Raw genomic sequence first — 16,223 nt, 5'->3', positions numbered from 1 at the left:
TGTGTATGGGAAACGAAATCCAGCACCTGGGTCAAATGAGATTTTATGTCTCCAAGGAGTTTATCAAATTTAATTATGATACATATAATTACCAAAAGCAATCTTGTGTGTGGTAGGAATAATCATTTCAGAGCAAAGTCGGCACCTGCAGGGGTAAGGCGTAATTTACAGGCAGTCTAGAGTGACAGAAGGAGGGAAATAAAGGAGAGGGAGACAGAAACAGGTGACTGTTGAATACTTCACTGTGCCAGCTTGCTTCAAGCTCATCTTCTTTACTTTGGGAGCTCTGAAAATTACTAAAACTCTCATCGCTACTTAAAAAGATTAAGAACAGCTTTTACTTTTTAACATCTGATTACAAAAGGAGATTTGACAAGTGCTTGATTTTGTGGGATTTTGAAAACACGGCCATCCTTCATCCCCGTTCTGCTTGGGGGAATGTAGACAGAAGCTTCACCAAATCCAGATGTTTGAAAATGAGTCAGATTTATCATAACAATGTAAGAGGATGGCTAATCAGAAGTTGTGCAGGGGTTAAAGAGTGAACAATGGGAGCTAGAAGAAGAAGTGGGTGATAACAGGATCACAGCTGTAATTGGTTATTTCAGAAGGAGAGAATGAGTAAGGGTTATAGAAGGGGACATTACACTGTAACCACATATACACACTCATATATATATATATATATATATATATATATATATATATATATACACACACAGCCGCACTGGCTCCCCACCCGATGCGGAAACCCCCTGCAGTGTCTAATCCCGCACAGAGCCCTTCTCAGCTCCGCCCGGCTTCGATTGATGCTAAAAAAAAATCAATGAAATATTTTCCCACCAAAATGAGGAGGAACAATGGATGAGATCCACACCTCAAGGTCTTTCTAATTAGAGAGTTCACACAAAGGGGCTGCAGCATTTCATGGCTCTAAAAAGGAGGCAGCAATGAATGAATAGAGAGTGATGAAGGTCATAGACTTCACTGCTCTAAAATACAAACTTTATACCTCATAGTTTTGGCTGCCGCCGATCTGCTCCCTTGACATCCTTGTTTCCTGCTATAGCTATGCAACATATGACAGCACTACAAAAGCTACATGTTTAAAAAAATATGTCACGATGTCATCACATCTTACCCTTGAAATTAAGTTGGAAATCCAGACTTTATTGTTTTACTAAATGGCCTCCGATGTCTTTGCCATAGGTAAGTGCAGAAAGTATTCTTGCAACCCAATGCCAAGCATGATGCACGTGAGACAAAATCATGTAGGGAAAGGGAACATTGGATAATAGCTGTCATTACTGCTCTTAACCAGCACCTGTCATCTTAACAAATTTTGGCAGCAATAAGAGCTGTGTTTGGTAGCTCTTCAGCTGGTAAAATGAGTATTTGTACTTAGTAAAGATGACTGTACATTCATACTCAATGTGACATTGATCATTTGCTATCGTAGAGCTTCAAAGTCAACATATAATGTGTTATATGATGTGTTATAATCATATAACACATTCAGCCATGTGACTTACAAGTCCACTTCATAAAATAAGTTATATATGCTTCAGTCTTCAGTTCTGATTACAAAACCACATTCAATAGAAATATATACAGTTTAAATCAGATACCACTTCAGTCTGATTATAGATGTAATAAGTGTAAATAGACAGGCAAGGAGAAAACAACATACCGACACAATCACAAACCTGAGGTGTGATCCTGAGTTTTGATTTGCTTTTGTGTGTGTCATTTACCCTTTCTTTGCAGTTTATTATGTTCCTTAGATCTTCCTTTCTTTAGTTTATTTTCCTATGTTATTTTTAGCTGTTTTCCTTATTGGGTTATTTTTTGGCACTTTATTCTAATGTACTTTATTCATCTAGAGCTATTTCTCTTAGATCTCTGTTAGGTATTGTCCCTGGGTTGTCTTGTATTTCGGTTTCTGCCCTGGTTAGTTAGTCTTTCTCCTTCAGCTCATCTACCTTTTCTCTCACACAGCTGCTACTCATTCCATTTGATTAGTTCATCTGGTTTGCTTGTCATTTCGCCTACCCCACCTCAGTGTATATAAGCTTCTGTTCTCTTATTTTTCCCTTCTGGTTTGTTCTGTTGCCTCGGAGGTGGATGGGGGTTGTCTGCCTGTCTCTGCTCCAGGAGGGAAGGGGACCACCTCCTGGGTCCAGGGGCTGGGTGCCCCTAGGGGGTACCGGCGCCTGGACCTGGGAGTATAGAGTATGCATGGGGAGTGTGAGTGAGTGTATGACGTCCATTGTTGTTTGTCTTTACCTTGGGTGCGAGTGGGTGATTGAGACTGTGTGTGCCTGTTTTTTTTTTTTTTTTGTGACAGGTTGAGTCTTGGACCGCTCCCTCTCCTGGATCAGCTTAGACCACCCCATATTATGGGGGGCCTATTTCCTCCCCACCACACTGCCTGCCGGTGGTTGAAGTCTTTGCCTGCTGGTGTACTTGTGATTCTCGGTGTCCGGGGCTGGGTGCTTTGGTGTGTGCTGGCTCACTCCCGGTGGCTGCTTGCTGGGGCCTGGCTCCCTGGGCTCTGTTGGGTCTCTTCCCGGGGGGTGGTGTTTCCCGGGGTCTTGGGTCTCTGAGTCCATGGCTGGATCTTCTTGGGGGTGGATGGCTGCCGGCGGGGCCTGTGGGCTCGTCGCTGCGGCTCCCTGGGGCTTCTGCACTGTTGCTGCTGGGTGGTTGCCCTGGGACTCTCCACTGCTCTTCTTTGGGGGGGTTGCGGTGGTTCTCCTGGGGTTCCTGTGCTTTGGGGGGCCTTTGGATGTCTGTGGCTCGGATCTCCTCAGTGTCCGTCCGGGGACCATGGGGCAGGTCTGTGGGTCCCAACACATGCTATTGCATATTTTTGTGGAGAAACCTTGTATACAAAAGCGCATCCACACTCATACTCACAGGTGTTAAGCTTCAGGTGCTGACAGATACACAGATGTTCTATATTGGGCTGCACCTCTCTAAGTACATTTTACATTCATAAGTACCATGTACTATTTTGTTAAAAAAAAAAAAAAAAAAAAAGCCAGAGGTGTATAAGCAAGCAGAGTGTAATCTTGTATTCTCTTCATCCTTCTTTCTCTCCTCCACACCTTCCTCCTTTTCTCCCCTTTTTCCTTTTAGCCTCATCTCTCTCTTTTTCGAGCTTCTTTTTTCCTTTTCATTTCAGTCTCCGTGTTTGTAACAATTGAAATATTTCCAAAGAAGTTTATAATAACGTTTATTTTATAAACATCAAGCAGCGCTTTAAAGCATTAGCTGTGTTGCTCCGCTTGTGAAAGTAAATCTGTTGGGCAATTTCTTGGCACTCAGACAAAAATTCTACTCTGCCGGACAGGACAAGGTAAAAAAAAAATATATATAAATAAATAAATAAAATTATTTTGTAAATAGACATATTGCATCCTTGTTTCATTTTCCTTGGTTTAGCTCCCCATTCGAATAAGTAAATTGTATACTAAAAAGGGGCATTATTATTCTATCATAAATATTTTAGGGAGGAAAAAAAAACTTCAGTTATTTTTATTACTGCAAAGATTCCACATTACCCTGACTACAGATGTAATTAGCGTAAAGAGATAGGCAAGGGAAAATTATTCATATCTCCTATAGAAGTCGTGTCTGCCTTTTCAGGGTCAACATTAATTTTCTAATAATTGCTTTCTTGTGTATTTGTTAGCCCTCATGGGTGAGTAAGTTTGTGAATGTGTGTGTGCCCAGATAGCAGCTCTTCTAACGGAAGTGTGTGGGTATGTGGGCGAGCTTTAACTCAAGAGGCTGGATGGAGGTCTGACTAAGTGGCACGCAGGGGAGAATCCATTGGTTGATAAAGAAAGCGAAGAGGGACACAGGCCGATGGTACTGTAATGGACAAAACAGACAGTCTTAGTAGGGTAATTGCTGTATAGCCAGGCATCCATTTATTTATCCTGTTTTAGACCTGCCCTCATAAGTCTTTCACTATCTTCTATACACTTACGGCAAAACAATTAGCAGATTATAATAGGAAATTGCTGGTAATATCCATGACCATTTTGCCTTTAGCCTTAGTTTTTTGACAGTATTTGACAGGGCTTCTGTCAGTAGTTCTTTTTAATTCTAAATGTTATATATAATACTTTTCTAGTCTCGGCTGAAGCCTGAACTGAATGTAACAATAATATAACCATTATGCAATAAGGGAACATGTAATGGAATAAAGGGTGTTGTTGCAGGGTCATTAAGAACAGTTCCTTTGAAAGTCAATGGGCTCTGGCACTAATAATAGGATCAGCTTTTGTCATTGAACACTACATCATGACATGCTGTTATAGGATCAGTGTTATTTCTTAGCTCCACTCCTTCTCATTTCTTTGAGGTCTTTTCTGATGGTTAAGTGTTTCCTTGTGTCTTAGATCAGCTTCATCTGTGTCTATTAGGCTACGTTCACACTGCAGGCAGATGGGGCACAAATCGGCCTTTTTTGCCCATATAAAACCTATATTCGACTTTTCATGGCAGTCGAAACAGCCCAATTCCTATCCTTTTAACTTAAAAAAAATCGGAATTGTGCCACTTTTATATGTGGTAATAAATCAGATACGTATTCAATAGTTTTCAAAGCATCAACAATCTGAATGGTCAGTTAATCAATGTTTGCGTCATTGTTGTTGGACCACTTGTTTGCTGAATATTGGACCATTAGCACATTGCTGGACACCACCAGGCCTTCTGACGTCATTGGCCATTTTGTATCCCAGTATAGTCCGCCACTACAAATCCCAGCAGGCACTGCGGCTGATATGACGGGGCGTCCCAAGTCTGACGTCACAGGAAAGTATATAGGAAGGTGGCCGTGGTAAGGAGCTTGCTTTCAGCTTGGGACCTCGACACGGTTACCACGCAACTGGAACATCAATTCTGGAGAAGAGATCCCGTGTGGATTTTCATTTATTCTCCTCCGTTGGCCAATGAAAAAGAAAAATTCATGAAAGAGGTTTCTGGAATAAGAAGGCCAGAAAATTCACTTTACCAATCGAAGACGTGAGTTTAACACGTAACAGAAGAAAAAAACCCTCACAGAGGTTTCAAGGAGACGGATCGCCACCTTGTTTTGTTCCAGTCGACTGCTGACGGTCAGATCATATTTTCCCCTTTCGCCAAAGGAGGCCAGAGGTCGGAGATTGACCACTCTTCTTGGAGTTTAACTGCAGACACGCAGTAACTCCCTCCCCCTTTTCCTCACTTGCTGACCCAGAAGGAGGACTCCACCAAGTAACTCCGTTCTGTTTATTATTTTATTTCTAGTAAAGTAGTCTCGGCAGGGTAGAGATAGGATTTTAGTGCAATTAGATTCGCCACTTATAGTCTGATGTGTTCTGAATTGTACGTGCATGCCATTGTTTTGAAACTTGCTGTTGGACTCTGAAGCTTCTCAAGTTGTGTTTTTACCGTGCGAACACCTGAGCGTAGGTGCGCCGTAAGACTGACTGCTATAATAACCTCATGGTGAAATTCACCATTTTCTTGGTCTCCAACTTCGGGTTTTATGAGTTGCCACCAAAGGTTTTATAACCCTTTGTGTTCTCGAACATCCCCAGCGGTGGGGGACGTTTTATGACTCACCGTAACAAAGCTACACGTTGGGGGGGCTACGCTCCCAAAACTCCGTTCAACATCATATTCCTTTGTCAGATTATCACTTTTGCCATAACTGCTGGTTGATTCCATACACACCCACTGCTGTTTTGTTTTATTTTGTTTAGTTAGATATTTTACCCTTCTGTGTAGAACTTTGCATGTTTGATTAGGTGAAGATTATTGAATCGGAATAGCGAGGTGGATCAAGCTGTTGATTTAATAAATATTCACGTAGATAAAGAGAAGTCATTTGTGTTTATTTTGTGCAAGAGTGATTTGTCAGTCAAAATAAGGTTAAAGTTCCCCACGTTTCGGCAGAAACGGTTGATTAAACAGTGACATCTAGTAATAGTTATTAATTATTACTGAGTATTTAACAGTTGTAATTATCAAAGGCGTTGAGCCACAATTACCAGAAGACATCTCTGGTTTCGATTCATAAATGAGGATTTTTGATTAAGAAATTTATTTTCTCAAATTATGATTGTTAATTATAATTCTTGATGAATATTAATTAATCAATAATCATAATCCTAACATTGTCCTGGCTCAGACAATGCATCCACATAGACTTCTTTACAGAAGTAGTAGTCACTGCTTTACAAGAAAACACTGTTGTGCTCTCTTTTATCTTACCTTTCTTGGTCTGGTTATGATGTGGTCATTATATTTCCGGCTCCCATTGCTTAACAACTTAATAATAACACAGAAATGCTGGTATCAATTATTACTTTTGTAAATAGTGTGCTGCTGCTTGAAGTCTACATTCTCCATCTGCGCATGTGGGTCTCTTTGAGGGTGTGGACTGTTCAGATTGACATCCGATGGCGATTGCATTTAATTAGCAATTTGAACAACTACTCAAAAAACTTGGAATTCAGCAGAAAAATTGTAATTGAGCATGACGACTTGCAGTGTGAACGTCTTACCTTCTGCCTCAGCAGCTCCACATTATGCCTTGATGAACACATCAGTGTCTAATGTCATTCTCCACATTTCCCTCAGTATTTAAGTTTACTGTTGGTTTTTGCTCATTGCACCTTCCATGTTTATTAAAACCTTCAACTCACCTTACTGCTTCCACGTTATTGTCTGCACTTTGGTCAAGCTTCTAACTCACAAATTATGACACATCCCCACACTGCAGGGGCATCCGACTCAGTAGAGACACCCAGACACCTCCTCCAGCTCCTCCAAGGGGGGCTCAAGGAGTTCCCAGGCCAGCTGAGAGACATAGTCCCTCTAACGTTTCCTGGGCTGTCCCCTTGGCCTCCCGCTGGGATGTCCCTGGAACACCTCTAGAGGGAGGCGTCCAGGAGACATCCGTTATAGATGCATGAGCCACCTCAACTGGCTCCTCTCGAGCTGGAAATCTGTCTGATACGAGATCAGAGGATTTATTTGCCGATCGAAGACCGCGCCACAACCGGCGCAGGTGAAAACCTACAGAGGTTCTATGTCCAAGGAGAAGAGTTTCCTCCTTGTGTATGCAGTCGACTAAAGGTTCTTCATATTTTCCCCTCCTGGACGGATGAGAAGTTACCGTTTTTTTTTTCCTTAATTCGATCACGGACGCGTGATCCCCACCCCTCCTTTTCTTCAGACCTGATCCATCCTCAACTGGTGGAGAGCAGAAATCAACGTCAAAGTAATTTCGTTCTTTTCATAGTAAACCGGATAGGTGCATTTAGACGTCTGGGCAGGATGAGGCAGTTAAGGTGATGTAGGATCACCAGTAGTTAATCTAAGGTATTAACTTGTTGCATGTAATACTGATTGAATTATGTTATGCTGAGCTGTATTTTTATTTGCTGCGCAAGCGCTGCTGAATTGTGCGTGGTTAATGTTTTGTCCAGCTGATCCCAAATCAGCCAGGAGTTAGAAGTTGGACTTTTAAAAATTTTTCATTCAAGGCAGCTGCGGTCTGGGCCTCGCCCAACCACACTTTGTTCCAGCTTTATTGCTGGAGATTTTCCACTGGGTTCCCGCCTCAGAGTTTTATGACCCTTTGTCAAGATTTGGGGCGATCAGCTGGTTGTGGCTAAATGGTGTGGCCCCACAGTTTCATCAGCTGATGGCTGCGATCAAGACATCAACACGACAGGAGGATTTCTTTCCATTTAACCCAAATTACACATTTTGTCCATAAACTGCTGGTTTGATCTTCATAGACACTAAATGCATATATATATATTTCTTTTATTATTATTGTTAGGTAGTCATTGTTATTCCCTTTGTGTAGAACGGTGCTTGTTAGTTAGGTGAAGGTTTTTGAACCAGAATAATGGTATATCAGGATTTGTCCTCTTTTGGTGTGTCATTCCGCTTCCGCCTCTCTGCCTGCTCAGATGCTTTTCTCCGAAGCTCCCTGCTTGCTTGCATTCTTTTACTCATAACTTTTTATCTCTTAGCCAAAATTACGGAAATATTGGACTAAAACAACTTCTTACCAGCGACTCCAAAGGATTATTATTATTATTTAATTTTTTTAAAGGACTTTGATGTTTTTATAATCGAACTCAAAGGCAGGACAAGTTGACGCCAGCTAATCAGCACAAAATGCCTCCCTTCACCACAGAGGACTTTGACAAACCTTTACAGAAATTGGCTGTTTTGGAGATGAAAATCCATCGACTAGAAGTGAATGTGGAGGTGAATATGGGGTACAATGATGATTCAACTCTGCCTGTGATCCCAAACAGTGACAGCCAGCTCAACAACTCAGCCAGCAATCGGAACACTGAGAATAAACCTACCGGCAGACCCCTCTGGCATGTTTTAGGGGCATGCCCAAAAAAATCAAGGTGGATGACTCACTGGAAGATCTCAGCAATTAAATAAATTAGAATGGCCAGAATTACAGAGAAATGCCCTCGTTTCCCCTGGGAAAAGGAGACTTCGACAGCGAGCTGCTGTCACAACAACTGATAGGAGTGAGACAGCTGGAAATAATGGAGTTCTCCTCCAGAACTGATTTGCTCCACTACAGAATGAAAACCAGGAAAATGATCCATCTTCTGAGAACAATAAAAGGTTTGAGAACAACCTTCATTCTAAACAGTCTTCTCCTAAATTGCCAGAGAAAAAGCACCCCAAGAACCCTAATAGTGGGCAACACAGCTATGGATGGGATTCTCAGAGAATATTCTTGCAATCACAGAAAAGCGCCCGTCTCTAGAAAACCTTATTGTACACTGTGGAGCCATGGATGTCGTGGCTAAGAAAAAATCAGAAAGACTGAAGGGGGATTTCACTCGTCTTCTGAATATTTTTGGAGGTCTGTATATCAAGGTGTTTCTCAGCGGACCCTTTGCACACCTGTAAACTTCATCGACAACTTTAATATTTTTTGGGAATAAAGACAACTCTTCAAGCAAGATGGTTTCTGTTTGAACAAGCCAGGAGCCAGACGTCTCACATCTAATCTTTTCTATTCAGTAAATAATCTGCCAGGAGCTTCGACCTTCAGCAGAGAACATGGAGTATCAACAACAATGATAACGCTGCCTCCAACAGCTCCAGCAGAAACAATCAGCCAGTTGGCTGGGAAAGAGAGGTCATCACAAAATGTCTCCCCATCGAAATCCACAGGAGAAGTGGACCCCCCCATTACACCCCCATCCCCCGAAACCCAGACCCAGACCAACACCCCCAGTAAACCCTCCTCAACCCAGACCCCGACCCAGACCGCACACAACTCTCCCATCTCCCCAATGAGCCCGCTTTTTGCTTTACTGGATTCTGATAACATGAAAGGAGCTCTTAAAATCGGGACCCAAATGGCTCTGACATCTTCTCCATTCCACACCCCCCGTGGCCGAGGCCCTGATCCTAAACCAACATCTTCCAAATGCCGCAGACCTCCACCACCTCCTAATCTATTTCCTGCTAATCAGGACCTTCAAATCACTTCTCTGTGATACAGTCTGGGCCCCAGTGGTAACTCTATCAGAAAAGAGCATGTCCAAGAAAAACTTGGGCCCCTAATAGGAGATAGTTGTAAAATCTCTGTGCTTATACGTGACAGAAAGAACAAAGCCAAAAAGATAAGAGACAGTAGTAAACAATCAACAAAAGCCATAAACTGTCAGGTGCAACCACACACAGAGTTAATATCAACAACTAAGTCATAAACTGGCTTTACTGAACATTAGATCTCTGTCAGGAAAATCATTTTTAATCAATGACTTCATTACTGACCACGATCTTGATGTTATGTTTTTAACAGAAACATGGTCACATGAATTTAATGAAGCTCCCATTATGATAGAGGCGAGGCCTCTGAACTACAATTTTATTTGTGAGAGCAGACAGCAAAGAAAAGGTGGAGGGGTGGCAACATTGTTTAAAGATTTATTAGAGTGTAAAAAAGTATTTGTGGGCAAATTTGACTCTTTTGAATATTTGGCTCTCCAGGTAAAGAGCCTGGTCCGAACCATGTTCTTGAATATTTACAGGCCTCCTAAGTCCAAAACAAACTTTATCAGTGATTTTAATGAGCTTTTATTTGTGATTTGTGTTTATTATGACTATTTAATTATTGTGGGAGACTTCAACATTCACATGGACAATCCTGAAGACAGAAGTGCAATAGATTTATGTGACACTCTTAGATATTTTGGTTTGACTCAACATGTTAAACAGCAAACGCACAAACAGGGATATATTTTGGACTTGATCATTACTAAGGGTCTAAACATTTCCAAGGTGTCTGTAACTGATGTTGCCCTATCTGACCGCTTTTCTATTATTTTTGAAAGCATCATCTGCAATGACTCAGTTTGCCAAAGAGACATGATAAGAAAACGCATCTTTAAGGATGGTGCTGCTGAAACCTTTAACCAGATTTACTCTTCTACCTCCACTTTGCCCTGTAACACTGTAGATGAGCTGGTAGATAACTTTCATTCTAAAATCTCGGACATCATTGATGCAATTGCTCCAATTAAAGTGAAAGTCGTTTCTGGGAAGAAAATGTCTCCGTGGAGAAGTGCTCCACCAGTCAAAAGTGAAAAAAAGGAGTGAAAAGCTGAACGCAGGTGGCAAAAGACTGGACTCCGGGTTCACTATATTATCTATAAAGAGAGACTCCACAGATATAACCTACAACTGAAAAATGCAAGGGAATCTTTCTTTTCTGAGATCATCAGCAAAAACATTAACAATGCTCATGCATTATTTGCCACGGTCGACAGGTTAACAAACCCTCCTGTAACTGTAGCATCTGAACTCCACTGTACCAGGGCCTGCAATGAATTTGCAAAATTCTTTACTGAAAAAACACAAATGATCAGAGAGGCAGTCAGCACATCCACATCAACTCCAGTACCAATGTTGTCTCCAACTAGAACCGATTTTGACAAAATTTCCCAATTTCACCAAATAAACTGCAAAATCTTAGAAGAAATCGTACAGCAACTAAGCTCTTCTTCCTGCTGTCTCGATCTTTTGCCCACAGCTTTCCTTAAGAAAGCTTTGCCTGTAATAATATCTGATTTAACTCAAATAATAAACACGTCCCTTTTGTCAGGTGTTTTCCCCCAGGCCCTAAAAACAGCAATTATCAAACCTCTATTGAAAAAGAGCAACTTGGACAAGCTGCTACTACAGAACTACAGGCCTATATCAAACCTCCCCTTCATCAGCAAGATTATTGAAAAAGCTGTGTTTCAGCAGTTAAACAACTTCCTAACAATGACCAACCGCTTCAATGTCTTCCAGTCAGGCTTCTGTGCTCACCACAGTACAGAGATTGCTCTTGTCAAGGTGTTCAATGACATCCGTATAAATGCAGACTGTGGAAGAACCACAGTGCTGGTATTACTGGACCTTAGTGCAGCATTCGACACTGTTGATCACTCCATTTTACTGGTGCAGCACTCAACTGGTTTAAATCCTACTTGAACGACAGGGACTTTTTTGTGTCAGTAGGTAACTTTACATCAGAGAGCACAAAAATCACATGTGGCGTTCCCCAAGGGTCCATCTTAGGGCCCCTCCTATTCAATATCTACATGCTCCCCCTAACTCAAATTTTAATAAACAACAATGTAAGTTATCATAACTATGCAGACGACACACAGCTATACGTTACGATGTCACCAGGTGACCATGAACCCATTCAAGCGCTGGGTAAATGCTTAGAAGAAATAAATGCATGGATGGGCCTAAATTTTCTTCAGCTGAATCAAAACAAAACTGAAGTAATAATCTTTGGACCAAAGGAAGAGCGTTAAAAGTTAGCACACAGCTTCAGTTAATACAGCTAGAAACCACCAGTCAGGCTCGAAACCTGGGTGTAGTGATGGACTCAGACCTGAACCTTCAGAGGCACATAAAGACAGTAACTAGGTCACCCTTCTATCACCTAAAGAACATCTCCAGGATTAAAGGACTAATGTCTCAGCAGGACCTTGAAAAACTAATTCATGCGTTCATCTTTAATAGAATTGATTACTGCAACGGTGTCTTCACAGGTCTGCCTAAAAAGTGGATCAGACAGCTGCAGTTGATCCAGAATGCGGCTGCCCGCGTCCTCACTAGAACTAAGCAAGTGGAGCAAATCACCCCGGTTCTAAAGTCCTTACACTGGCTCCCTGTAGCTCAGAGAATAGAGTTTAAAATACTTCTGTTAGTCTATAAATCACTGAATGGCTTAGCACCAAAATACATTACAAACTTGTTGTCAGTGTATCAACCACCCAGACCTCTCAGGTCTTCTGGCTCAAATCTACTCTGCATACCCAAAACCAGAACTAAACATGGAGAAGCAGCTTTTAGTTCTTATGCTCCACTAATCTGGAATAAACTGCTAGAAAACTTTAAAAGCGCCGAAACCCTAAGTTGCTTTAAATCAAGATTAAAAACTTATTTGTTTAGAGTGGCCTTTTGACTGTGCCATTTAGGCATGATTAGTTGCGTTTTCAGTCCAATTTTCCCTTCATTTTCTTGTCCATCATTTTATTCTCTTTATTTTATTTTATTTAACTTTTTTAAATGACCTCTGTTGTTTGATTTTATCATTTGATCTCTTTCTCTGTGTCTGTATCTGTGTTTATTTGCTTTGTGATTGTATTGTAATTGTATGTACAGCGCTTTGAGTGTCTCGTTGCTGAAAAGCGCTAAATAAATAAACTTATTTTACCTTACCCATAATGTTGTGTGCATTTCAATATTTTGAGCAAAACTGTGCTCTTACCCTGCTAATTGAACTTTCACACTCTGCTCTTACTGGTGCAATGTGCAATCAATGAAGACTGGCTACCAGGCTGGTCCAATTTAGCCATGAAACCTCCCACACTAAAATGACAGGTGTTTCAGTTTCATTGTCCAACCCCTGTATATATATATTTCAATTGTTAAAGGACTGCCATGTATGAAACAATGATAAACCATTTTCTGATGCATAACGTTTCATCTTCAGTTTCCGTATTGTCTTTTGAACAAATAAGTTATTGTTCTCTGCATTGTGGTCAAGTTTTGATTTCATTTAAATAAAAGATTTTACAGTTCGGTTGTTTTTGCGGTTTTTATTTAAAAGTTTGTAGATGGTAAGTGATTTATTGTTCATCCTGTCCTAATGCAAGCGACGTTTTTTTATGTCTGTGCACCACTTGTGTAAAATGTCCCAGTCCATTAAATCAAACGCATTGATCTCCTTGGCAACTTCTCTGTTTTGGAGGTGAGCGCGCATGCGCTGTCATGTAGCGTATGTGAAATCTCTGGTCATAAGCGATGGTTTTGAGCTGTACTGTGTTGTTGTAATTCAGCAAAATAACATGAAACACAACTAGTTACTCTCCCTTTGCTTTTAACTAGGGTATTTAGCACCGAGCAGACAGACATTAAGCGTAGCGGTGCTCATTTTAAAGGCTGGTCGTTCACAAAAGCCTCAAGCTCCGAAGGGAAAGAAGCAAAGCAAGAGCATTGAGGCTCCAGCATAGCAGAACAGTTCAGAAACAATTTGTAATGACGGAAAAATAACTATATTTATAAACTGATTAAGTCGTGTTTTAGACTGCCTATTGGTAGTGGATCTGATCTTCTTTTTATGCTCGTGAATTTTGCAGCCGTAACTGGTTCTAGATGACGGCTTCATAGCAGACAGCTGTTCTTCCCTCTTTTCGGTACTGCATACCAGCACAGAATCTTTTAGTGGTACATAGTACTGGACCGTACCGGCTCACTTTCACCCCTGGTCAGTAGGCTCCACAATCATGAGGAAGACTGCTGACTTGACAGATGTCCAGAAGACAGTAATCAACACCCGTCACAAGGAGAGTAAGACACAAAAGGTCACTGCTGAAGAACCTGGTTGTTCACAGACTTGCCGGAGAGCGCCTTATGGCCAGGTTGCTCATTGCAGGACCCGGCTGGGCCAAGCCCGAACGAGAGACGCGAGGCCATCCCCCAGTGGACTCACCACCTGCAGGGGGAACCGAGAGGGACTGGTGCAAAGAGGATTGGGTGGCGGACTAAGGTGGAGACCTAATCGGCCCGATCCCCGGATGCTTAGGCTGGCTCTAGGGACGTGGAATGTCACCTCGCTGGGGGGGAAGGAGCCTGAGCTTGTGCGGGAGGTCGAGAGATATCGACTAGAAATAGTCGGGCTCGCCTCCACGCACAGCGTGGGCTCTGGAACCCATCTCCTTGAGAGGGGCTGGACTCTCTTCTACTCTGGAGTGGCCCACGGGGAGTGGCGGCGGGCTGGTGTGGGTTTGCTTGTTGCCCCCCAGCTCAGCCGTCTCGTGTTGGGTTTACCCCAGTGGATGAGAGGGCTGCATCCCTGCACCTTTGGGTTGGGGACAGGTCTCTGACTGTCGTTTCGGCCTACGGGCCGAGCGGTAGTGCGGAGTACCCTGCTTTTTTGGTGTCCCTGTTGGGGTTGCTGGATAGTGCCCCTCCCGGGGACTCCATTATTCTGCTGGGGGACTTCAACGCTCACGTGGGAAACGACAGTGACACCTGAAGAGGCGTGATCGGGAGGAATGATCTCCCCTATCTGAATCCGAGTGGTGTTTTGTTATTGGACTTTTGTGCTAGTCACGGATTGTCCATAATGACCACCATGTTCAAACATAAGTGTGTCCATCAGTGCACTTGGCACCAGGACACCCTAGGCAGGAGGTCAGTGATCGACTATGTTGTCGTATCAACAGACCTTCAGCCACATGTTTTGGACACTCGGGTGAAGAGAGGGGCTAAAATCACCACCTGGCGGTCAGTTGGATCCGCTGGAGGAGGAGAAAGCCGGACACACTTGGCAGGCCCAAGCGCATAGTGAGGGTCTGCTGGGAACGCCTGGCGGAGCCCTCGGCCAGGGATGTATTCAACTCCCAACTCCGGGAGAGCTTTGACCAGATCTCGGGGGATGTTGGAGACATAGAGTCCGAGTGGACCATGTTCTCTGCATCTATTGTCGATGCTGCTGCCCGTAGCTGCAGCCGTAAGGTCTGCGGTGCCTGTCGCGTCGGCAATCCCAGAACCCGGTGGTGAACACCAGCAGTAAGGGATGCTGCGAAGCTGAAGAAGGAGTCCTATCGGCTGTGGTTGGCTTGTGGGACTCCTGAGGTGGCTGACGGGTACCGTGGGGCCAAGTGTGCTGCGGCCCCTCTGGAGAGGGGCATCATCCAAGCTTCGGCTGGCAACAACTTTATGCTCACCCTCTACCGATGATCCACATGGCCCTGTCTTTCAGTGTTTAACACTTTCTCTCTCCTAGACATGGCAATTGACTGAGCTTTTACTGGGACTAACTCTATGTGCTCTGTTTCAGGCCCTAACCTTGAAAACTGGCTGGGGGCTGACTTTATCTGTTCTTTCTTTCTAGGTGAAACGATTAAAGGAGCTACATCCATTAACATTTACTTTTTTCTTCCCATAGAAAGGTCTACTGGATCAGTGCTCTGTTCTCTCAAACCCCCAGTCAGTCGTGGCAGATGGCCACTCACACTGAGCCTGGTTCTGCTGGAGGTTTCTTCCTGTTAAAAGGGAGTTTTTCCTCTTCACAGTCACTACATGCTTGCTCAGTATGAGGGATTGCTGCAAAGTCAACGCCAGTGACTGTCCACTGTCTCTACATGCTCATCCGGGAGGAGGGAATGCTGCAAGTCAGTGGTCTGTTCTCTCAAACCCCCAGTCAGTCGTGGCAGATGGCCACTCACACTGAGCCTGGTTCTGCTGGAGGTTTCGTCCTGTTAAAAGGGAGTTTTTCCTCTTCACAGTCACTACATGCTTGCTCAGTATGAGGGATTGCTGCAAAGTCAACGCCAGTGACTGTCCACTGTCTCTACATGCTCATCCGGGAGGAGGGAATGCTGCAAGTCAGTGCTCTGTTCTCTCAAACCCCCAGTCAGTCGTGGCAGATGGCCACTCACACTGAGCCTGGTTCTGCTGGAGGTTTCTTCCTGTTAAAAGGGAGTTTTTCCTCTTCACAGTCACCACATGCTTGCTCAGTATGAGGGATTGCTGCAAAGTCAACGCCAGTGACTGTCCACTGTCTCTACATGCTCATCCGGGAGGAGGGAATGCTGCAAGTCACTGACTGGATGATATCTGCTGGGTTTCCTTAGACAGAAAAACTTTTT

Source organism: Girardinichthys multiradiatus, chromosome 6 (assembly GCF_021462225.1).
Source record: "Girardinichthys multiradiatus isolate DD_20200921_A chromosome 6, DD_fGirMul_XY1, whole genome shotgun sequence".
Taxonomy (NCBI): domain Eukaryota; kingdom Metazoa; phylum Chordata; class Actinopteri; order Cyprinodontiformes; family Goodeidae; genus Girardinichthys; species Girardinichthys multiradiatus.
The sequence above is the reverse complement of the archived record's forward strand: the minus strand, read 5'-3'. Positions refer to the sequence as shown.